The 26,041-nt window shown below is 36.0% G+C and overlaps 1 long non-coding RNA gene across 2 annotated transcripts in view; it reads left to right on the forward strand.

Annotated features, from left to right (window-relative positions):
- Window positions 1–1,815: 1,815 nt before the first annotated feature.
- The window catches only part of LOC111097944, a 42,672-nt gene continuing 18,446 nt past the window's right edge, over window positions 1,816–26,041 (forward strand). Inside the window, exons 1-2 of one of the 2 annotated variants that reach the window (XR_005366844.1) lie at window positions 1,816–1,882; window positions 6,687–6,784. This is a non-coding gene — a long non-coding RNA (uncharacterized LOC111097944). The remainder of the gene's footprint in view (window positions 1,883–6,686; window positions 6,785–26,041) is intronic. The other variant, XR_005366845.1, reaches the window with a different exon arrangement.

Raw genomic sequence — 26,041 nt, forward strand, 5'->3', positions numbered from 1 at the left:
ATTTTAGAGAGAGAATGAGTGAACATATGTGGGAGTGGTGGGAGGAGCAGAGGGAGAGGGAGAGGGAGAGAGAATTTCAAGTGCACTCCAGGCTAAGCACAGAGCACGGACAGGGGACTTGATCTCATGATCCTGGGATAGAACTGAGCCAAAATCAAGAGTCAGATGCTTAACCCACAGAGCCACTCAGGCACGCAGAAATCTAATTCTTAATGTAATAGTATTTGGAGGTGGGGCCTTTGGGAGGTAATTAGGTCAAAAGAGTAGAACCCTCATGAATGGGATTAGTACCCTTAGAAGAAGAGGCCAGAGCAGGAGCTTACTCTTTCTACCATGTGAAGACAACACAAGAATGTGGCCCTCTGTAAAGGGGAAGGGGTCATTCACCAGAACCTGGCCATACTGGCACCCTGATCTTGGACTTTCAGCCTTCAGACTGTGAAATAAATTCTGTTGTTTATAAGTCACCTGTTTATGGCATTTTGTTATAGCAGCCCAAATTGACTAAGACAGTGAGTTATTTTTAAGTGTCTTTTGAGTAATGAATTTGTCTCTGTAATTCTCAAGTAAAATGGGTATTGCTGAGCAATTTGTACCAGGGATGTGGACTGGGCCCGTTAGTCAGCCATAGTGTGGAAACACATCTGCTTTTTATGGAAGAATTTAATTAAACTACTCCTTTAGCTAGATTTCTGATATTGAAATGTGGCAGACGATTATGATACAGGTATCATTTTCTTGAACTTTCTCTCAGTCTGTTTATTTATTATCACAAAACATCCTTTAATCCTTTAGAAACTCTTTACAGAGTTAGGGTTAAGTGAAATCTATTTTGAAAAACTGATGCATATAGATGAGAATATAAAAGCACTAGGTAGCAAACTTCTTTCTAAATATTAGTTGGTAAAATGAAAGAGAAAGAAGGGGAGATGATTTGAAATGAAGTAATATGGTAGGGAATTTTCTTAGTTTCCTGACATTATATCAGGTAGGTGATACTCTGTGCTCAGTATTATAAGGATAGCATTGATTGCTGAAGTAAGTTATTTTAGGAGGGCATTAATATTATGGTAAATAATTTAGGCCTATCAACCACAGAAAGTATCCTATCTTAAAAGACACATCAGTAGACATGTCTTTTGGCTTTTAAGAAAATGATATAAGACTCATGCAGTTAAAATTATTTTTGAAGCTGACTATCCCTAGGTGTGTAACTGTACTGATATTTTCCCATCAGTTTGCAGACAATTGGCCCACTTTGCTGATGAGTCATTCAGTTCCACTTTCAATCTTGGCATTGAAAAATACATAGATAACTCTAGTGTGAAAAAAGATATTACCATATTCTTACCTTAAAATTAGATTTGGAATTATGTGACCTGCTATTTTGTTTCTTTTACCAGAAGGTTTTTGCAATGAAATTTTTATAAAATTGCTCTAATACATTTTTATAGTTGGGAAGGACCATTTTAAAATATGAATTGGAATTCATCACTGTGTGATTGGCTCCCAATCTGTATCTTCAGCCAGACAGATCCTTTGAGTTCTAGAGCATATATACTGATACAGAAGAAGATGTGAAGAGGAATAAGCAAGAATGGTGGATGTCAGTACTGATACTTGCTAATTCTTGACCCTGCTATAACATCACCTTGCTCCATGATTTTTATTTCCTGAACATCTCTAAAATCTGACCATGTCACTCTAGGTCCATTGTTAGATATGTTAGGCTTAACCTTAAACCAAGCTACCAATCTCTCCCTGGACTTTTAATGATGTCATAATTGATTTTCCTACACTTAATCTTGCCCCTCTGCTATTCGTTGTCCAGATGAGCTTTTTAAATGAAGCTGCTATAGATCCTTCTCCACAACACTAGAGGGTAAGGACACTTTTATTTCTATAAACAAATTGAATCTTCTCATAGACCTAGTCACCTTGGGCCCTGGAAAATTCAGTCTCAGATAGTAGTAGATTTAGATTAGGGAGGCCAGAGTCAGACTCTTTTCGCTCAAGTGCTAAATTGACAAGCCATGTGGTGTTGAGCAAATTACTTGTCTCTTAAAGCCTCTTGCTCTTTCCTCATATGTAAAATAGAGACAACAGTAGTCTTTAATTTACAGATGGTTGTCATTATCCAATGAGATAATCTCAGTAAAGATATTAGCACAGTGTTGTACATGAGGTAGTGAAGATCATCTTCAAGGCTGCCATGGGCCGTCCTCTCTGCCTGTCTCCAACCTCCATAGCCTCAGTGCTTGGCTACAGGAACTCCTCAATGCTTGTTCCTACATCTACAGGAACTCTTACTCCGGCTTTTCTGGTCATGATTTATATTGTTCATCTTGATAGGGATCCTACATTGCAAAATTGAGACCTGGGATTCTGCTATAATGCAAACCCCAAACCTCTATGCCTAAGTTCATCTCTTCTCTCAGTGTGATACCATATAATGGACCTGATTATGGAGTTGGAGACGGGGAAAAGGACAAGAAGGTAGAGATAAAATGAGTACTTAGCCCTTTGGATAAATAATCATGGCCTTTCTTTATGTCAGATAAGCTAAGTTTTATTTTTTCCTTAATAACCTCTCATTATCCCCAACTCAGTTATTATGTCACCTATCTTGATTGCACATTCTTTAAGGCCAAAATCCGCCCAGGCATAGAGCCTATGCCTGAGCTATTCTTATGCTCTTCCTCTCTTTTTTTGCCTGCTGAATTTTTACTGGTTCTTCATATCTCAGATCAAACTTTCTCACAGTTTTCTCTGATGCACCAGGTGAGGATAAATCCACCTGTTAGCCACATATTTTATATTTTTATGTATTCCTCTACTCAGTACCCATTACAGTTTGTAATGATCCTTTTAATGTGCATATGGTAACTGTCTCCCACCAGACCAAAAGCCCTACGTGGGTAGACACCATATCTGTAAGGACAGAAATTTGTGGAACTAACAGAGTGTTTGGCGTGTGGTATCAATTAATATTTGTTGGCTGACTGAATAGGTAATTTTCATAAACACTGAGAATTTGTATTGTCTGTAGCACTCTACCGCCTTTTAACATTTATTTTTTCTTTTCAGATTTTTAAATCTGCAAAGGACAGCAAATATGTAGTAATGAATTCTTAATTATGTTATAGCTGAAGAACAGTTTTCATGTTTGGATTTTTCTGTTGCCTCCATTAACCAAGCATGGGAATTAGTTATTACTGCTTTCTGTTGTCTGCATTGTTTATTGCAAACTACTGGTATTTAGAATTAATCTTTTGATAAAACATTATAAAGTTACATATAGTTTCACAAGGGCACACATACACAGAGATAAATAGTTCCTTTAGTTTTTAGAATATTAACTATGGATTCTTCAAATTTTCTTTCTCTTCTCTATCCTCCTTTCCTTCCTCTGCTTCTCTCCTTTTCCCATTCTTCTCTGTCCCACCCTTGTATACTCACTCCCTGATCTGAACTTACAACTGTAGGAAATAATGGAAGCATCTACCCATAAATGGCCTGGTTAGCTTGAAGTTAAGATAGACACAATATTGAAATATTCTCTTTAAACTTCCAGCTCTCCTTTGTGATTTAAAAATTTGCATTATCATTTTAAAGGATTAATTTTATTTGGCAGTTCTTCCAGGTTTCTGCTCTTAAAATCACTTTGGGAATTAACAAGTGCATTTGTTTTCCAAATCTGCTCAGCTCTGCACCTTCAGCTCCAAAGCACTCAGAGCTTGCTTCCCTCATTCTCCGCTTGCCACCCCAGTTAACTCAGAGGAGGAATAAGTCCTCAGTAGACTATTAAAAAAGCTGCTCAGAGATCTCTCCTTTTCTCTTTTGCGGGGGAAGAATTTCATTTGACAAATTTGGCATGAGTGCTATCAGTCAGTTAATACTTCATAAAACGTGGACTGGAATAAAATTAACTTTCAAAGTACTGACAAATCAGTAGCACTTCCACTAATTAGGATTCAATGTGCATGAGAATCTTATTGGAGACTGAATACATCCGTTCACTGTGTAGTTAATCTGATTGTTTCCAGCCCAATCTACCCAGTGGCATCAGTATAACCCACAGAGCTAAGTCTGGGTAATATGTTGGTCTTACCTTCCATCAACTACAAAAGGAATCTATAGTAACTATGGATGCGGTGATGTTGGAGGTAATTACCATTCTCCTTAGCCTCTCAAACATTCAAAAGATTCCTTAACCTTCTAATAGGTTGCCAAATTTTAATGTAATGGACCATGGTGTGTAGGTGCTACTTTTTAAATATCAGTTTTGTTGTCTTAAGTGTAGAAGTACCAGAGAGACATTATGGAATGGGAGAAAAAGAAGAAAAATAAAATTACTCATACCACTGCTGTAACACATCTGGTATCATTTTGATGTGGACTCTTCTAAATTATTTTTACATGTATTTTTAAATAGCTCTATTCACAAATTTGTACACTGATTTTTCTTTGGTACCATTTCAGAAATACTCCTATATTATAACTTAGAGGTCTTAAAGTATCCGTATTATATTATCTAGGTAACAGCTATGGCATAATTTGCCTAAACATGTCCTATTGTTGGACATTTGGGCTGCTTGCAGCTCTTCAACATTTTAAATAACATTGTAATGAATAGTTTTGTGCATAGATATTTTGATTTATATTCTTAAAAGAGATTTGTAAAGTGGCATTATCTCTGCTTGACTTTTGAAGGTTTGAGATTAGTAACATTATTCTTCTTTCTGAATTGCCATGGAGTCTTGGAAGGAGAAAACTGTGAGCTTACATGATTATTCTATAAGAGCTTTCTTCAATTGGATAGTTTCAAATACCTTTCCATTGTGTTTCTTATTTTCCCTTTCTTGGAACTAGGTAAATAAATTTCATCTGTAAAAATATCAATGACAGTAGCTGTAAGTCCATACTGAATATCTATGCCAATTTGCCAAGCCCTTCATTTACTTGTTAGTTGATCCTTACAACAATCCCACAAAGTAGACAGTATTGTATTGCACCTACTTTGCAGAATAAGAAAGGAAGTTCAAGATGTTTGGGTAATAACTTGCCTAAAGCCACATCAAGAAAATGATAGAACTGAGATTCAAGCCCTACTCTTGTGATGCACTTTACAGCCTAATTATATGGATTCTCTGAAATTATGTATAGTTTTTCACAGTGTTCCTAAGAAGAACCAAAGCTTCATGCTCTGCACATTTTAAATACCACTTTCACTTAAGGAGAAATACTGGATACAATTAAGTAATGGATCATGTATTTTGGGTATCTGAGTGGCTAGATTGAAAACTTCATGACCAAAAATTTATGCCTGTGTCCACAGTTACCTTTCTAATTTCAAGCAATAGTATTCAGGGTGGACATTCACTGTGTTGAATGAATAAGTACCCATCTTCAAATGCTAACCAATTCTTTTAAAGAAATTTACTACTTATAGCATCTGAGCTATTTACTGAGCCTTGACTAGGCTTACTTGTAAGTTACTAGGAGTCCTTTTTTACCCACGAAATCTCTCTCATATAACATTAAAATGCCTCATTGGAGGATTGCAAAATTCTGCCACTTGAAAAAAAAAAGCAAACAAAACATCATCAAGCCTAGAGACTACACAAGTATTTGTAATTGGAAAAAAGAAAGACAGTTGAAAATAACTAAAAACCTATAGAATCAAAGTTGGTAAATATTTAAATAGGTATATAAAAGGTAACAATGCTATATAGCCAAATGCAATTTTACACAACTCTTAAAGTATTATAACTTTTATTTATGGTGATTTGTAGTTGTGCTTTATTATGTTTAAAACTATGTGGGGTGGAGCCTTCAATATTAAGAGTTCCCAGGGATGCTAAAGTCTTAACACTGTATGCCACTGCTACTTGGTTTGAATAAAAGACAGCTCATGAGTCCTATACTCATTTCTTTGGCTATTGATTACCAGATTCCAGAACAGCAGGTGTAATCAATAGACCCTTGTTAGTCTTTTTTACTGTTGAGGATTGGGGGTCAGCAATTGGTGAGCCTAAAAAAAATATGGACCTTTCTTCTAATTAAATCCTATGATAGCCTAGCATAGTTTTTTTCTTTTATCTTTTTTCTTATTTCTTAGTCGGTCAAATAGGTGCACACATTTAAATTTCCTGATATTATTTTCTGCTTAGGGATTGTCTTTTAGAAACTGTAGCCGATGCTTCATGTGCTTCATGGAGACTCTTAATCCTGTCCCATATTAATCCCCCACCCTCAGTTCTGGGAAATATTTAATCTAGTGGTGGAAACATTAGACGTCTTGGATCCAGAGCGCATGAAGTCAGCCTTGAGTCAGTTTTGCTTCTGAGTTTGGACCTGGATGTCCTAGCTAGGCTTTGCTACTGATCTTTTGTTGCTGTGGTTGTGTTCCCACTATGAGTAGCTAGATCCCTAGATGCCGTCTGTCTGATTGATTGAAACTCTCCTTATTGCTGGCCATCAGTTACAGGATGATAAACTCTGTTCATCTGTGGGGCTCTCCACCTGTTGTCTACTTTTAGACCTATTTAATGCTTAACACCTGCCTGCCTGAACTTCCTTCTGGATCTGGCCAGTCTTCCTTTAGTTAGCTTCGAGGCTTTTCCTAACAGCCTCTCCATCTGTCCAGTCTGGCTCCAGTGGGACAGCCTAACGTCTGTGTCTAGTTTCCTCCAGATTGGCCATTTGTGTTACTGACAGCATCCCTGGTCCTGAAGCAGAAGAGAATACCATGCAGTTGAAATGATGTGAGAAGCAGAAAGCAGTGAGTATACACTACTTAAGTAAAACAAAAAGCTTTCTTTCATGTTATTTTAAGCCACCCTGAAACCTAGTAGTTTTTTTTTTTTTTTTTTTTTAAAAGACAGTGCTCGGGATCCCTGGGTTGTGCAGTGGTTTGGTGCCTGCCTTTGGCCCAGGGCGCGATCCTGGAGACCCGGGATCGAATCCCATGTCAGGCTTCCGGTGCATGGAGCCTGCTTCTCTCTCTCTGCCTGTGTCTCTGCCCCTCCCCCCCTGACTATCATGAATAAATAAATAAAATCTTAAAAAAAAATAAAAATAAAGACAGTGCTCACCTCAGCTTTTTCATTTTTGTTCTGTATAGAAATCTTTGGTTTCAGACAAATGGATTCAGAATGAAAATGAATTTTCTTTTTTTGTTTTTCTTCCTTTTTTGGAGAGGAAGATGTGTTTAGTTACCAAAATATGGTATTGGAGTAGAATTGTTCAGATTTAAATATAAATATGGGAACTTTTTTTCAAAAATATTTTCTATCTTAGCTTGAGTTCTGAGAACGTTTCTTTGGTAGCTTCCCCCCCCACCCCCCGTATTGCTATTTTTGACTGCAGTTCCTCGGCCTTGCTCTCTCTCTCCCCCTTCTAATAGAAGTTATTCCTTCCCTTCCTTAATATCTGCTTAGGCATTTACTGATGTTGGTTATGGCAATTTGCTTGCTTTTCTGGAATTGGATACTCCTGTCTTGACCCAGGCCAGTCATTCTATACATATGTGTGGTGTATTACAGTAGGAACAAGTCTAGAAAGTGGGACTGGATTTGCATGGAATTCATATGTGAATAGTGCTTCTGATGGAAGATCAGTCATATGACCTCTTTGTGAAGGAATGCTTTAATTATTTCTGATGAACCCACTTTCGTTGTTTTTTCCATTACTTTTTGTTGTTTGTTTTCCAGTGATGGCAGATTTATCAATCGAATGACATGTTTGTGGGAGTGGAGATTTCTTTGCTCCTGTTTTTGTTTGGTGTCTGACGAGTGATAACCATTTTCCTCTATGGATTTGTATGTACATCTTCCTCATTTCTAGTGCTCATATGGAGAAAGAGAGCACAGCATGGTAGTATTCAACATCCAGGAACTATGTGGCTGGTTGTGCCTTGGCTAGTTTGTCATCTTATAACTGTTTACCGTTGAGTAGACGGTAGGCTCCAACAATCTACCTTTGATTGATTGATTGAATGTTGGGAGGAGAGTACGGCCAAATAAGCTGACACAGAAAAATTATGCCTTTTCATCAGACTTACCTAAAACTATGGTTGCCCTTACCTTCTGGTGTCTGAGTGGTTTGCTGGTGTTCTATTATCCAAACATCAATTACTCAGCCCGAAATGATTTAGATTTAAAGCAAAAGTCGTACCCTTCTGTAATTATGGCTACTTGATCAATGATCTTGACATTTTTACATTTTCAGTATTGTGAGGAACAAAATCCAGTTTTAAGATTTGCCCTTTAAGAAATTAGAAAATTAAAATTTAATCTGAGTGAATATTGCACGTCTGCAAAACAGAAAATTCCAGATGTCATTCTAGCCATTAAAGGACAGGTGTTCCCTTTCTAAGACCTGACATACACAATGAATACCAGCTTTAACAGTGTGATGGCATCTTAGTATAAAAAGGTAAAAATCTTGTCAAGTATTTCTAAATCTCACATAGCTAATGGGGTTGAAAAACAAGGCAATATCTGATGAATAGGTATTTCCCATAAAAGAGTTCTCCCAAATGCTCTATGCTTCATGAAATTTCCACTGGCAAGATCTATAAGTCAATCCTAATTTTCGAATACAGTATATGAATTATAATTTTTACATATGAAATGGTATGCAATTTATAAAGAGTATATTTGATAAATAATGGTCAGCCTAAGATTTAGAATGAAACTATCTTCTAATTGTTGATTTGGGGCTCATTTGAGGACTCAGGTGATCTTATTTTCCTATGAGGTGAAGCCTGGAATGTTAGAAAAAAGCCTGTAATAATAAGGATATGAGGTTGAATTCGTACTAAATTAGTTTCCACATCTTCTTCCAATGTTAACTCTACCCCTCCACCTTGAAGACAGACATTATGCCTTGTTCATCATTTTATGTTCTAAGTGGCACTGCATATAGTATCTACTAGAATCTTGATAAATTGATCTGAGTTAAATAGACGTTCAAAAGAGAGACACTCTGGAGTACAGCAAAGACTTTGGAAATAGGTATAATCAATTTAGATAACTGCCAATTAAGAGCTAGTTAGACCTCAGCTTTCCTGTCTGTAAAGCAGGCTGATAGTGTTTATCTCAGAAGATTGTGGGGAAGATTGTGGTAGCATATACAAGTAGCATATAGTGATAGTTAATCTTCTAGTATGTGATAGGTGTCAGGCCCTGTTCGCAATGCTACATATATATTTTGCACTTAATTCTTAAAAATGCCCTATGGGGTAAATGCTATTATGACCTTTTTAGAATCATAAATTTTATTTTCCCTTTCTATAAATTGAGGATTATTTCTTTCTAAACTGAAAGGGGATTATTATAGTCATAGATTCAGCAAATGCTTGTATTAGAGGTCAGTGTGCAAGACAAGATGTCTCTGTCCTGAAGTAGCTCTTCAGTATCATGGGGAAGGTGGGCAGCAGGTGAACAGCGTGACAAATCCTCAGATAGCAGTAGTCAGAGTGTGCTGTAGGAGAAGAAATGTATTTCCTATACACTCAGGCTTTTAAGAGTATTCTTTCTAAGGGGAATATCTTCTGTTTTTTGATGCCATAAAAATTAAATAATTTAGAGAAGTCATGATATAGGTTAGGGCACTAGGCCCTAAATAGCCTATGATTTCCAAAGTCTCACATTTACATTTTTTTTTCTGTTACTTAGTTCTTTGAATTGTTCAAATCAGATGGGCTATCTCATGGACTATGATCTGTAGATCAAATGAAACCTGAGAGAGGAGAGTTCTAATACTTTCCTATTCAGACCCTAGTGATGAAGCTTCCCTAAGCCTGAAACAAAATGTAGGTGGGCAAATTTGACTCATTGTATTTTAAATTGAATATTCTCAGCCATGGTGAGAGAAACAAGTATATATCTATGAGACTCTGTGTGACAGAATTTAACATCTTTAATGGTTCATATTAAGATTTTTTTCCACTGCTCTTTCCCTACCAACTACCCCAAAAGAACAAGAAGTGAATACACACAAATAGCACTTATTCAGTCTAAATGAAAGCAAAAATTATGAAGTATTTTCTGGCAACCAGCAAGCTACCAAGTATCTATTTGGCAGGATAGTTGATTTCCTTTCAGAATGTGATATGAACACAAACTTTGAAGGAGATAAGGAATGGGAGAGTCTGAAGAAAAAAACATCCTGTTTGGTATAGATACATCCCTCAGTGCTTGTCAGACTGGCTTTCCCTTTTCATACCATAAGTTTGCATTGCATACTTATCATGGCTCTAGGCTTATTGATTTGCAATTTTCATAGTTTTACATACATTTTTTCTGTCTATAGGTGTTCTTGTCAGAGTGAGAGAATTCTACTTGTTTAATAGGTTTCTAGGATTTGACAATGGACTGAATATTTGATGATATTCCAGAAATAGAAATTTAGACAAGTCAGAATTACTCTGAAAACTACCCCAGAAGGGATCTTCCCCAAGCAGATAGTACCTGTATTAAAATGTCCTCTTTATATCTAAGACCTCAAAAAGAATATTAAGACATCAAGAAGACCTGAAAAATGTCTTTTTCCTGTCAGTATAATGTTTTTTTTTGCTCCTTATTTCCCTAAGTCCAGGTTCAAGTGTTAGATAGGACTTGATGTTACATGAAGGGCACCATGCTGTGTCTTGATAGAACAGTGGTGTCTGAACTAAGATGAACATTAGAATTATTTTCAGTGTTTCTAGGAAAAAGTTCTAAGTCCCCACAAATACATGGATTCTGTTGGCCAGAATTGAATTATGGTGTTGAAGAGCTTACCTGGTGATTTTAATGATCAGCTGTATTTTAAAGATTTATTTATTCATGATAGCGAGAGAGAGAGAGGCAGAGACACAGGCAGAGGAGAAGCAGGCTCCATACCAGGAGCCAATGCAGGACTCGATCTCGGGACTCCAGGATTGCACCCTGGCCCAAAGGCAGGTGCTAAACTGCTGAGCCACCCAGGGATCCCCATGATCAGCTGTATTTTAAAACTATTATAATCATGAGTTTGGTATTTTAAAAATTTCATGATTCTACTGTTCAGGAATGAGAACTACTATGTTATAGCAGTTGGGAAATTAGATGTAGGGGCAAAGTATACACTAGTATAGATGATTGGGCTAAACTAAATAAAGATCTCTAAAGACCAGAGAAAGAAGGTAACAGATTTGGAATCAGTGACCTTTAAACTCTAAGGCTCTAAGTAGTACTGAGCTCACTAACTCTACAATTCATTTCTCACTGGTCTCCATAAATCTATAATGTATGTTTGAGTTCTGGCATAACTATATTAATGGAGTTAACATAGATGGGGAATGTGCCAGGTACTGCAAATGGAAGAGAAGATCAAGGGATCCCCATATTTGTTCAAAACTGGGTGAGGGTGAGGGAAAGAGGTGGTAGGAAAGAAGGGATGGTCTTTTTTACTAAGTAACTACTGTGTGATAATTATTTTACTATTAATAAAAAATATCATAGTAGCTAACACTTTTATGGTGTTTTCTAATGTGCCAGGCACTATTCCTAAGCAGTTCATATGTATTAACTCAATGAGTCCCTGCAAAAACTGCAAATTTGAGACTAAGTTCCCAATTCATAGCTGAAGCAACTGAGGCCCAGACAGGTTAGGTAGGTAACTTGATCAGCATCACAGAACTAAATAATGGCTGAGTTTAGATACCTCTTAGAGATGTACTTTTCTTGGGTCCCTGCTTTCAACTACTTTCTTAAATAATGCACTTGGGTGAAGGCTTTAGAATTTGCAGAGATGCTGTGTCTCTCATGAATAAATCTTTAAAAAAATTTGCACAGAGATGAATGAAAGACAGAACTGCTTTCTGAGGAATAATGGAATTTTGAACATTGATCACATGACACCTTAATGTGTGTCTCAGGGATGTTCCTTTCTTAAAGCAAATGAATGACCAAACACAATAGTGGTTTTAGAATTTCAAGAACCATACTTATGATGTCAATGCTTTATTTATTTTTTATTTTTAAGGTTTTACTTATTTGAGAGAGAGCAAGAGAGAGCACAAGTAGGGCCAGGGTGGCAAGGAGAGAGAGAAGCAGGCTCCCTGCTAAGCAGGGAACTTGATGTGGGGCTCTATCCCAGGACCCTAGGATCATGAACTGAGCTGAAGGCAGACACTTAACTGACTGATCCACCCAAGTGTCTCATGTCAGTGCTTTAAATTTATTAGCAGCTTGATTTGTTTTCTTGTAGTCCTCATTCTTAGTCTCTATCTAAATCTCCTTTTAGACATTTGGCTTTCTTGTTTTTTTGGTTTTGTTTTTCAAAGATTTTATTTATTTATTTATTTATTTATTCATGAGAGAGAAGCAGAGAGAGAGAGGGAGAGAGAAGCAGAGAGAGAGAAGCAGAGACACAGGCAGAGGGAGAAGCAGTCTCCATGCAGGGAGCCTGACGTGGGACTCGATCCCGGGACTCCAAGATCATGCCCCGGGCCAAAGGCCGGTGCCAAACCGCCGAGCCACAGAGGGATCCCCAGGCTTTCTTGTTTGATTTCCTCTTTCTATATGCGATTTTTCTACTTATCACCTCAGGCAAAAATATAAGAAGGTCAAACAAACGAACAAAACCAACTAAACACCTTGTATGATAGCCACCCAAAACAATGTATCAGAAGAGATCATCTTTATTCATTCCTTGATAGCATGTAATATATTCCTATTTAATATCTCAGTTTGGTCATCTGTCTTATGTCAGTGTGGGCTTGCTATGATCAGAATAAGAGACCTGTTCTATGTGCATTACTATAGCACTGACTGACTAGAAACCCTATGCTGTTTAGTGTTATAAACAAGCAGGCAAGTAAAGCAAATCAATAAACAAAATCCTGCCACTGACATTACCAACTGGCGATATGCCCATTTTGATGGAAATCACATTCTTCACTCACACACCTGAGAATTCCTGGACAACAGGAATCTCTTTCCACACCCTTGTGTTGATTTCTTATTTCCCTCTAAATTTTTAAAACTCTCCTATCTCATTTTCTGAAACTTTTCTTTTTATCTGTATCAGGTTTATCCTGGCGCTTTTGCTGAAGTAACATTAGCAAAAGCATTTTTGTGCATCAAGATTTTATTGAGGGTTTAAGGACATCAGAAGTTGGTTGTCTCCCAGCACTGCAAATGAACTACATTTTAGACATCCTTGTTTTTGAAGTCCCCATGCATTACCATCACAGGTATTTCTCAGCAATTATCTTTCTTCTCAGGAGCTTCACCTTTCTCCCTGGAAGGGTAGCTTCCTTTCTTTTTAGATTGTGTCACATGACCCCAATTATCATTTTCTCCTCTTTTTTTTGGGGGGGGGGTCTTTAAAAATTTTTTTTAAAGATTTTATTCATTTATGAGACACACACACACACACACACACACACACACACAGAGGCAGATATACAGGCAGAGGGAGAAGCAGGCTCATGCAGGGAGCCTGATGTGGGACTTGATCCTGGGACTCCAGGATCATGCCCTGGTTTGAAGGCAGGTGCTAAACTGCTGAGTCACCCAGGGATCTCCTAAAAATATGTTTTTGATTTAAATTCAATTCACCAACATATAGTTTAATACCCAGTGCTCATCCCAACAAATGCCCTTCTTAGTGCCCATCACCCAGTCACCCCATCCCTCATTCTCTCCTCTTGGTTTTTCATCACCTATTTGTGAATTCTTGGAAAAGCAGGCTGTTAAGGTTTAAGGCATGATGACCCCTCCTTCATCTATGCACAGATTTGATCTACTATTATTAACGTTCTTAGAACAAAGATGGTTTCACTTCCAAAAAAATAAATTTACATAAATTCCAACTGAGGAGAGAATGAGGAAATCTCCCAGCATATTTCTAGGACAGCTGTATAGGCAGTATCTAATTATTCTTTAATATTCATTTGAGTAGAATGTTTATCGAAAAAGACTTTTATTGAAAAAATGTTTTGCCTGGTATCTGAGTCTTAGAGTTCTAAATCTCTTCCTCAATCCCTTATAAAAGGAATCAACTAATTTTATAGGGCATTGGCAAGGAGAAATCTTCCTGACGTTTGGCTAAGGATTCCTAAAACTTTCCCGAAGCTTCAACTTCCAAGTCCAGCTCATTTCTAGATCTAAAGTCACTCGGATTTCCCTCTTTTCTTCCTTACCTTCCATCCTTTCCTTGGGCTGAAATTACCCATCAGTATGTATCATGTATCAAAAACAAATTCTCAACATTCAATTCATTGTGTGGCTGTTTTCTCTGAATAAGTTTTACCCCTCAACTGCAGGATCATGCAACACTGCACTGTATACTTACTTTGGACATGGCAGGCTCCTGTAGCCCACTTACTGTTATATTAGTTGTCAGCCCTCCTTCTCTCTTCTCCTCTTATTCTTCTTTTGATGATTCACTTTTTACACTTCCCCACCCTGTTCAAGTATTCTCATCTGAAAAATCAGAAGTCCTCATTAGGGTAGAATTAGTAACAAACATTTGTTAAACCAAACCAAAAGAATGTGAGCACAGGAAATGTAACTTTGACATTGGGTTTCCTAGATGGCGCTGAGGAAGTCAGGCAAGGCTGCCTACTGCATTCTCAGTGTTTCTTGACCAGCTTTAAATAATGAATTATTAATAATGAAATTTTGAGGTGCATGAGGTTTCAAAAAACTTTATTTTAACCATAGTAGATGAAAAGCATACTCTTGATATAACCACTCCTGTGGACATTTATCTTAGAATTTGGTCAATAGGAAATATTCCTTCAAATGAAAGGAGAGGTTTAACTTTTCATTTCTTTATTTTTCCATTAAAATGACAAACAGAATGCTATGAAGCATCTGCTACCACCTTTTATCCACCTGACTCTTTGATGTCCTAAAAAGTATTAAGCTTGTTTATACTTATTAGAATCATAACTACAATATATTTTTCTCCCCACTGCCTTGTTGACTACACACACTACATGCCAAAAACCTACAGTCCAGGCCATCCAGCTTTCTGCTGGATCATTGGCATTGGCCTGCCTAGTAAATCTGCCCTCCCACCCCTCCCCAACTTAGGTGTTAATTTTTCCCCCCACTCACTTTTTTTTTTTCTACCAGCTAGTTCTAAGTGGAAAAAATTAGGCTAAGCAAAAGTGTGTTAAGTAGAAAATAATGGAAGTTTCCATTAGGCCAATATACCAATCTAAATCCTAAATCCAACTGTCTTAAATGATAAATATTTTACTGAACCCTCAAAATAAAATGACTGTAGGAGAAGAGGTACGTTTAAAATTACAGGATTTTTTTTAAAAAACCTCAAAACCTGGAGAAAGGAAAGTAAATTGTGGTTAGTAAGAAGCAATGTCTCTACGTGTTAAGTAGGATTAAATAACTTTAGTAAGTATTCATTACATGTATATGACATACAATATAAAATAAGTGCACTCCATCCTGCCACTTCTCTAAAGTATTCTAAATAGGGATTTTCCAAAGTATCATTCAACGAATTGTAGTTTTCATCCTTTAAGTATTTGTTTAATAATATAAGCAAAGTAATGATTGCAGTGGTGGCATTAATGATGAGAATTGGTACTGGAACTCATTTATGAAATCCTCTGTCCACATTGGTGCCAGTTTAAGACCCAGATATAACAATAACAAAAAGCTTAAAGGGTTAACAAAAATCTCTTCAAAGGATTCTCTTGTTGCAAATAAAACCAGGTTTAAAATTCTGTGTTCAAAAGTCAATTATTGCCAATTTCATGGACTCCTCATACATGGGATTTTCATTTAGCAGAGTGAACTTTACCTGCCAAAAGCCCATAAAATGGACCCTTTCCATCTGGTAAATGTTCCACAATGAAATTAGAACTGTTGGAAAATAATGGAAATCTATGGGCATATGTATACTGTGACTGAAATGGGAAAATTTGTCAGTGATAACTGGTGTAAATTACTTATTTAAAGACCAATGTTAACTTCTAGACCAGTAAAACCTGAGTTTCTATTATAGCTGATATAATTTCCTATCTCCAGGTAGAAGTAATTAAAATGCTTTTAAAGAAATAAGAGCCCCCATGCTGACAAAAAGTGGTTCTTAAATATTTTTGGTGAGTATCATGACCCTTTAGAACATCAAATGAAAGCTATACACATTCAACCCAGAAAAGAGATGCTATGCAAAACATTAGAAGCAACTTGTGCAGTTTAAAACAAATCAAAACAGAAACAAAAATGATTCCAAATGGTTTTTTGAAAGAGGGATTCTACAGAGTCCTTTAATGAATTTAGCATTTCTGAAAAGGAAGATCTTTCTAGAGTCCAACATACAAATTTAAATAATTTCCCATAGGTTTATCTACCAACTCTATTTATTTTACTGGCTTCTTCCCCTTTGAAGATTTAAATGAATTTCTCATAATTTTCTACTACTTTATGAATGAACTACCAAGGAGGCAGTTTAGTGAAAAATGGCTTGCCTTTTCCAATGTACCAGGAAAAGAAAAAAATATAATTAAATGTTTGTATGTGCCCATGTGCACACCGATGTATAATTTAGAGAAGGTGGATTGGCACACACATAAGTATAGGTAAGAAACTGAAGAGAATATATGAATTTTTTAATTTATTAAATGTAATATGTATGTGTATGCTAGCTCCTTGCCCCCACATCCTTCTGGGGGAAAAAAAAACCTCTTCTGTTTCATGAAATTTTCTATCTTGTCAAACATTCTTAATTGAAGTAACATGATCTCCAAGGGCAGAAACAATTTGCCAAGCCTCACAAAGGAGGAAGTATCATGAGGTGAGGGAAAAGAGGACAATGTGGTCCTTGGCAAAATTAGGTTGTATAGAAATGATTATTCTTTCTAAAACAGGAAATAGGCTTTCAGTAGATGCTTCTGGGAACAATCTGGTTTACATTTAGTTGCTCAATTTATTCCTAAGCTTTGTGAATCATTTCTTAAATGATTCTGTAATATTTTATTTTCTAACCATATTGAGGGCACTGTCGACCAAATGGTTTCTAAGGTAGTGGTTTTACATGGAGAGGTTGGAGAGTAGTCCTTTCAGACTTAGAAGAACCACAAGATTGCACAGACAGCTGCTGGGGAAATCATACTTAGCAGTAGACTGCTACATCATTTCTCTTGATTCACGCATAGGGAATTCCAGCTTACTTTGAAGCCTCTTAAAAATATTCTTGTCCATCTGATTTTCAGACCTGCCCTTGGTTAGCTTTGATTGGCAGAAAGGCTTTGGAAGCCATTGCAATCTTATTTTAGGAAGGATTGAAATCTTATTTCTCTGAGTTCTTCAATCTATTTGGAGACCAAAGGCTCTATGTCAAACGACTTGTAGATACCTGTACTTGCAATTGGGTCTTCTAAGGCAGATTTACAACCCTTGGGTTATTTGAGGTTTCCAAGTTAAGACCTTATGGAGAGAGGGACATAGAGAGGCAGCAGTAATATAGACAATACATCTATAAATTTTTCCTGGAAATAAGTGTAATCTCTAGATCTGTCATAGTTAATATAAAAACAGAGTAATACAAATGAAGACTTAAATTGATGAGGCACATGTGTAAATTGATAAAGGAAGTTTGATGCATCATAACATTGAAATTTATCTAAATTCAATATTGTTAAACATTCTTAAAGATCAGATGAATTATACATGAAGTATATGGATTATTTGTCCCTGGCAAACAATGGTGACATTTCTGTCTGTCACTTAGTATGACAAGGTTAGCATGTTTTATTCAAAACTTTTAAACAGTAAAATGATTTGTATGCATTACTCTTTCTTTGGACTGTCAGGGAAGGCAGAAAGCAACACAGTTATTCTATGACATTGAGTCAGCATGTGCATAAAAAAATGACAGAACAGGATTGCCTCCGACATCTATAAAGCTCATACTTTGGTTTTCTGATCATCTAGTAAAAAAACAATAAAACCATAAAGATAAAAATATTTCCCTTCTACCCTAAGAAGAGATATTTCCCTGTATATTGAAATATAAATATAATATTGGTAAGATAGTGAATATATAGAATATTGATGAATGGGGAAAGATCTCTGGAAATAGTATGCTTTGGATTTAAGGAAATTTAATAAAAGAATATTCCTTTTTTAAAGTAAATAGAATAAGTCAGATTTTTATTTCTTGTTAAAAATACTCTGCAGTGATAGGACAGTAATTTATGAGATTTTTGGAATTTGTGCTGTGTTTATGGGATGGGCATTTAGAAAGAAAGTAGAAGGCACTGTTCAACATGTGGATAGTTATAGTGGACTTCAGTGATTTGTGTGTAGTCTCTGTCATAGCTGACAGATGATTTAGCAGAGATGATTTCTGATAGAGTGAGTCTTGGAAAAGAGGCACCTTCTAGGGCAGCCCTAAGATTGTCCCCGTACCCATCCTTTCCTTCTCCAACCAGCACACCAGAGGAATATGCTTTCTTTACTGTTACACTCTTCCTCTTATGAGGATCTAAAGCAGAAGTTTTGGGGAAATTATTGTAGATTGGAATAAGGTAGGACCTAGGGATCTTGGTGCAATAGTCACACTCAAGGACAGAGAATACTGAGATTCTTTATTCAGTACTTTACATTCACAGCTGGCTTTAGGGACCTCAGTGTGGCAGCCATTCCACAAACAATGTTCCACTGACATTTTCTGAGAATAAATTATGAACTTGTGACTGCGAATAAAATGATGACTAAGACAGGGTCTCACCTTGGTAATGTTTACAATAGAGGAAGAAAGACACATTAGCAAGTAAGCACAATGGTGATACAGGTGATACTGTGGCTTATTGCACAGAATGAGTGGGTAGGGAATAAGAGGACTACCATCAGTGGGAAGGAGCCAGCAAACTGTAACTTACGGTTTCTTTTTCCTCCACTCTATTCTCTAGGATATTAAGCACAGAGAAGGGTATTTTATTTCATTACAGTTAGCAATATATTTACTATAGCTTCAAAAACACTACAATTTCATGTGTCATGTATGCGTTTTGTATTCCATACCTGTCCATGACCTGGAGAAAAGTAAACCCTTTATTTTGTATTAAGCTTCCTTGATCATTATAACAGCTAATGATTGTGTTTGATGACAACCTATCTAAGGCAAAGACTGAAGTGCACATCTTTTCCCCTGGAATTGTTTAATAGAGATCTATTTATGAAAGGAAGAAGAAATTTTACTCTACAGTAAAATGAAGTCTACACTCCATTTTTGGAAATGTACACTTATTCTCACATTAAGCCCCAAACCCATTGATGTTAGTGTATTCCATAGCAGCTATACGGTAGGTAATTACTGGTTGCACTGGTAACTATTGCTCTTTCATTTTAGTTGTGCACAAAAACTAGCCAACCTATTTCAATCCTATATCTCCATTTTTTCCCCAAGCCCTTGGGATATCTAGCATCAATCCAAATGGTTAGAAAGAATAAAAGAACTGTATAGTTTTCAGAGGTATTTATCCTGACTCAATGAGCAAATTTATAGAGATCTTTGGAAGCAAATCATAATAACCCAGCTGAAAGGGGACTTAACAGGTGCCGCCAAACTTCTGGGATTCTATGCAGCCTAGCTGGGCTGTCATTTTAAGAAATGTTGTCTCCCTAGAGGAAAATGTTTCCAGAAATACTCTGACCTTTCCATTTTTTAGCATGAAAGTGAGGTGATCTAAGAGGAGCCATCTTCCAAGTAAATGTGGTGAGCCTTAGTTTGAAATATTCATCATGTTTCTGTTCTGAATAGCCAAACCAGTGCTAAAATTCAGTTTGCTGGTCTATTCAGCTTATTCATTTCATGCAAATCCCAATGTGCATGAAATGAACAAAAGACTTCCTTTCTATTTGTATGCATTGTTAGTTTTCTATTCCATTTTTATTCCCAAACTTGTTTCTATCTCTTTCAGTATTAGTAGTTCATTCTTTCAACAAATATTTGTAGCATCCCTAGGCATGACGAGGCACTAAAATGAATACCATTCCAGCATGATAGCATGACCCACAGGTTTCATTTTTTTTCTGCTTTTCTTTAGATGTACCATTAAAGGAGGCTTGGAGATTTCTTAAGGCCACATTTGTGATGAGGGGAAAGAATGATCTCCATTATGTGTGTCTGCTATGAGCATGGCTTGGGCGCTTCTTGCTTTACTCAGGGAATGGGAAGAATGTGTATGCAGATATGGATTCTGATTCTTGCTTTGACACTGGCAAGCTCTAATCTGGAGCACTCCTCATTCTGAGAGCTTCCTTATATGTAAAAGGAGAATACTTGTCTTACCATGTTGTTGAGTTACCAGAGTCAACACCTAGGGCTCCCTCAACAAGTGATCATGCTCAGTGGCTTTCCTAGGATCTATAATCCAGTATATATGCAAATGAGTAAAAAGTTTAATAAAGGCTACAATAAATGTCCTATTAATGTAGGTACAGCAAAATGTTCTGGGATTTCATGAAGGATATGTAAATTGTAGACTGTCTGATTTTTCTTCCCTTTTCAATTTTTGTCTTTGATATAATGGTTCCATCATGGGAGTTTTTAATTTACATAAATTCAACTACAAGTATATGATGGGAAGAGAGAAAGAATGAATGAGTTTAAGGAGTTTAAATAGCATAGTTGATTACATATACCTTTCCACTCAAGGAGTTCTTCTATCCTGATTCATCTGGGGATCAGATGAATCTCCCCATACTACATTTGCTCCTATTGTTTAAAAACACATTTTTTAAAAAAAAATGCTGTATGGCCCCACATTAAGGCTAATTTAACTAAATGTTGATTTGTCCCAATGCTGGAGAAAAAAAAACCCTGACTTTGGTAGGCTTATGGAGACATGTCATGTTTCTTTCCAAAATAGTATTTCTACAGCATTATGAAGGGCATTTTTGATTATGCACAATTATTAATTTATTTGCAGTATAAGATTTAAGCTTACCATACTTTGCTTTTATTTTTTGTAATTCCTTTTTTCTTTGACCTACCTTGACAACCTTGGCTTTTTGTTTTTCTTTTCCCCCCACATAATCTGGGCAGGTGAATTTATCTGTTCTTTACCTGAGTAGTTTAATAACTATATTATTTTCTTCCAAAAATGTGTTCAGGCTGTGTCTAAAATTCAAATCACTGTATGTAATGTCTCCGGTGGGTCTTGATGCTTAGGGCATTATTTCCTTAGGAATATCTGGTAAAGTTTTTATGTTCCTAGAGTTGTATATGATAGTTTTGCAGGTTAGAATGAGCTCAGTGGTGTTTTTTGTGTAACAATAATATGTCTGAATTGCCCGTGCCCTCTCTATTATCATATGCTGTCATTGTACACTAAATATGTTTATAAGTATGTGTGTGTGTGAGCGTGTGTGTGTGAGAGAGAGAGAGAGAATAGGAGACAGAACATCCCTATCTATCTATCTATCTATCTATCTATCTATCTCCAGATTCTTTTTGCAGTGCTTGCAAACCATTGTTGCAGGATCTTTTGCTCCAAACATGTACTCCCACCCTCCAGTGACTTGAAATTTTACAAGTTGAAATTTACACAACTGATGCATTCTTCTGATACAGTTTTTTGGAAATGAAATAAAACTTTATATTATTCATTAAAGGATTTCCAGGGCTAGCAATTGTTTTAGTTCTCACTGGGTGGTCTTTGATGGCACTAACACTATTTTCTTTAACATTATTTGCTCTTTGCTATAAGGAACAACACCCCTTTCCTATTGTATCCATTGAAGCAGTTTCTCATTTCTGAAATTTTAATGCCTTATAAGATGGAAAAAAGAGGGGAGGAAAGACCCTGTGGTGATTTAAGATGATGATTCTGGATTGAAGCATCTTGCTACTTAGAGGAACACCATATTTCATAGTGTATTTGCAGAAATGCTTCATGGCACAATCCTCCTATTTCATGTCCTTGAAGGCCAATGGAGTAACAGAGTTTCTGTTTCAGTGCCTATCTGATCAATAATTCTATGACTTTTTGGAGTTGCCATTTATCTTGTGATACATTTTTACTATGTTGATGTGCAATGACTAATACGTACATGTATATATTTTTGTCTCCTGAAACTATAAATTATTTTAAAAATATTTCTATAGGTGCTTAAATTTATTTATATAAAACATTTTCCTTCGTTTCATAGGTGATATACATAAATCAAATTCAGTAGAAAAATCTATTTGAAATTTAATATAACTTCTTTTGGGCTTGGCCTTTAACTCAATGTCAATAATAGGGCACTAGCTATGTGGCAGGCATTATGCTAGGCACAGGTTACAAAAATGAGTAAGACATGGACCCTGCTTTTCTAGAGCTCACAAGCTTAAGGCTTGAAATGGTGGTTAATAGTGTGCATTTTGTCATCAGTCTGCCTAGTTTATATGTTCTTACCACCTGTTAGATGTCAGACAAATTATTTTACTATGTCTCAATGATCTCATCTGTAAAGTAGGGATAATGATAAATGTTATTTCAATGCTTATGTAAGAATTAAATAAGTTAGTACACATAAGGCATTTAGAGTGGTGCCAGGAACCTACACCTCAAAAATTTTTGAGTATTATTAATGACATTACTATTATCACATGAGCCACAAACAACTAGATATTATAATACTCTACAATAAATATAAAGCAGAAATGTGTTCAAGAGAAGAGTACCAAATTCCTTCATGAGCTGCCAAGGAAGCTTTCCTAGGAGAGATAAGACTTGAAAATCTTGAAGTTATAATATTTCACTAGACATATAAGGAAAATCATCATACCCTAGGCAGCAGAAATAGCATTTAAAAAAGCAGGAAGTCTTGAGAAAGTATGCCCCACTCAGCAAACTGTGGATGGGGCCATGTATGTAATGGGGAGTAGAGTTAGGGTAAAGAGTAGGGTCACAAAGAGCCCTGCATGATATATTAAGAATTTAGGACTTAATCATTGGCATTGGAAGCCCATGAGAGGGTTTTCAAAAGGGAGCTAATGTGATCAGATTTATATTTTAGAAATGCTCCTTTTGCATCACTGAAGGGGATAGATTAGAATGCTTGTTGGAGGAAGCTAAGATCTGAAGCTAAAAGCCTTCTGTAATTGGTCATAAGAGAGCTGATTAGGTCCTTAAGGCTATGGCTGTGGAAATGGAAAAAAGGAGACCTATTCAAGATGTATTTAAGATACTGTATTGACAATGCTACAGGATCATTTGCCTGGAAGGGAGAAATAGAGGAAGAAAGGAATCTAGAATGATGCTTAATTTTTTTGGGTAATTGGATGGTTGACATTTGCTATCAATAGAGATAAGGAATAGGTTTGAAGGGCAGAAAGAAATAAATGTTAAGAAAAGATTTGTTAACAAAATTAGGAAGCTATTGGTGATAGTAGTGAATATATTCTAAGGGTATGAGGAATGTAATGAAATGAAGGGGAGTAAGTGAAGACAAGATTATTGTCAAATAGTTTTGCTGGGAAGGCACATAGAAATGCATGTTTTCCCCTTTCAGGAAATTGACTTGAGAATTTATGTATGCTATGAGGAAAGAGTCACCAGAGAGAGAAAAGAAACAGAGGAAATAATTCCTTTGAGATAAAAATGGCTTTGGAATCAGAACATGAAAAGATTATTTTCAATCAGAGGAAGGAATCCTGTTCATATATATGGGGGGCAAGAATGAAGTGCTTGGGAAGTGTTTATTTGAATCTGGGGTAGGAGTTTGGAGGGATCATATCTGATGGTTTCTATTTGTAAAGTAGAAGGTGAGATCATCTTCATGAGTAGCCAAAGTTTACTCTCTCTTTTTTCCCCCTTACAATTACTTTATTTAATCTAACTCATCCTAGAAACCAAGTAGTAAAAGAAATAGTATGTATTTTAAAGAGTCTCCAGGTCCTGTGGGTTTCCTGGTATTTCCTAGACTTGTGTGTGCTTCTTTTCTAATGAAGCTTTATCAATTGAAGGGTTCACAGTAAGATAGTTTCCACTGTTTTGATGCTATGCCTCTTCCATCTCTTCATTTTATTGAGGGGCAGCATAGATCTCTGTAAGGGCCAACCACTGTGCCATTATTTTGGCCAAGGTCACCTGTGTGCTGTGGGAACATATTAGTGACAAAAATGACCTTCAATATTTGGGATCAGCAGTATCTTCAATACAGATTCTTTATTTAAAATCCTGGGAGGGCATGTCTTGTACTTGGAACTTAGCATTCTTTATAGCTTGCTAAAGGACCACTCAGGAACATTTCTACTCAGAATTAGGTTAAAAATTTTTTGACAAATCCATTGAAGAGTAAAGATGTTAAGTATATAATTTCCTGGTGTTAGGTGGGTATGTGTTTCAAGTTCACTTTTGATTATTACAAAATCCATTTCTAACCCTATAGTGTTAGCTCCCCTGTCCAGTTCCATGCTTTAAGCTATATGACTCTAGTTGTTGTTTTTTTGCAGTAAAACAAAATAATTCTACTTTTTCTTACATAAGAACACCACTACAAGTAATTTAATATTGCTGTAATTCTTTAAGTACTTTAAATTTAAAACATAGGTAATGTTTTGCAAATCCTTTCAATGTCCAAGTAATCTCTGTGAATAAGTTTTCCTTCCAGTTTATGAAGAAAGTGCTCATAAGGTGGAAACTGCATTAGACTTGAAGACAGAGGATAGGTTCTGTTGCAGCAAGTTCTAGAATTTGAAATTTGGGGAAAAAAAAAAAAAAACACCAAAACCTACTTCTGAATATTTGTACACAAAAATGGTACCTTAACAATAAATTTTTTAAAACAATTTCCGTGATCTATAGTTGACATACTATAAAGTTTATGGATTTAGAGTAGACAATTCAGTAGTTTTTAATATATTTATAGTGTTTAGCAAGAATCACCATAATTTAATTCAGGAATATTTTCTTTACCCTAAAGAATCACCATAGGCATTAGCAGTCACTACCCCTTACTCTCTTCTTCCCTTTCTCCAACGGAAGTAAAAACTAATCTGCTATATTTCAATATATATTTGCCTATTGTATAAACTTCATATCATTTTTTTTTTACTTAGTCTAAGGTTCTCAGGTTTCATCCATGTTGTAACATAGTATCAATACTTCATTTTTATAGGCCAGTATTCCATTGTATGGCCACACTGTGTTTTGTTTATCCATTTTTCAGTTGATGGACATCTGGATTGTTTCCACTTTTTGACTATTATGAATAATTCTGCTATGAACATTTGTGTACAAGTTTTTATATGGACATATGTTTTCATTTCTCTTGAGTAGAATCCTAGGAGTAGAATTGTTTCTTATGGAAATTTTGCATTCATATGGTAACTCTGCTTAGCATTTTGAGAAACTGCCAGACTGTTTTCCAAAGTGGCTGTACTATTTTAAATTGCCACCAACAAGGTTTTGATGATGACTAAAAGATTGAGTCAGAGGGATAGAGGAATAAGTAAATGCTAAAGTACTACCCATGGACTCTTTTATTATCCTGTTGTGTCTAACTCCTCCCAGAGAGTACACAGTAAAGAAATATTTAGCATGCATTTAAAAAAAAATCTCCAGATCACCCTGTGGGTTTCTTTAGACATTTCCTTGACTTAATGTTTGACTTTGAGCGCACATTTTGCTAGTAAGGCTCCAGTGAGGCCAAGAATGGAAGTGGGTCTGGTATATTTAAGTCAACTATTTAATTAGCTATTTTGTTGCTTTTCCCATTATTATTACATTTTATTAAAGTTTTTAGAAGATGAATGGTGAGTGGCAGAGCTCACAATTTATTTGAATCATTAGAAACCACAAAGTTGAGAGCTTTTTTTTTTTTTTTTTTAAAGTAGATACCAAAATAGCTTTTAGGAAGATGACACCTTATTAATCTCTTAAATTGTTGAAGTGAGCAAAAGAAGACTTTAAGACCTGAAAAGTAAAAGTCATAAACCTGCTAAAGAATACATTAAAACAAAATAGAATGCAGAAAAGTTTATTTTTTATAGGTTTAGTTTCATTGTAAATGGACATCATTTTTTATGAAACTTT

This window comes from Canis lupus, chromosome 11, assembly GCF_011100685.1.
Source record: "Canis lupus familiaris isolate Mischka breed German Shepherd chromosome 11, alternate assembly UU_Cfam_GSD_1.0, whole genome shotgun sequence".
In the NCBI taxonomy this organism is placed as follows: domain Eukaryota; kingdom Metazoa; phylum Chordata; class Mammalia; order Carnivora; family Canidae; genus Canis; species Canis lupus.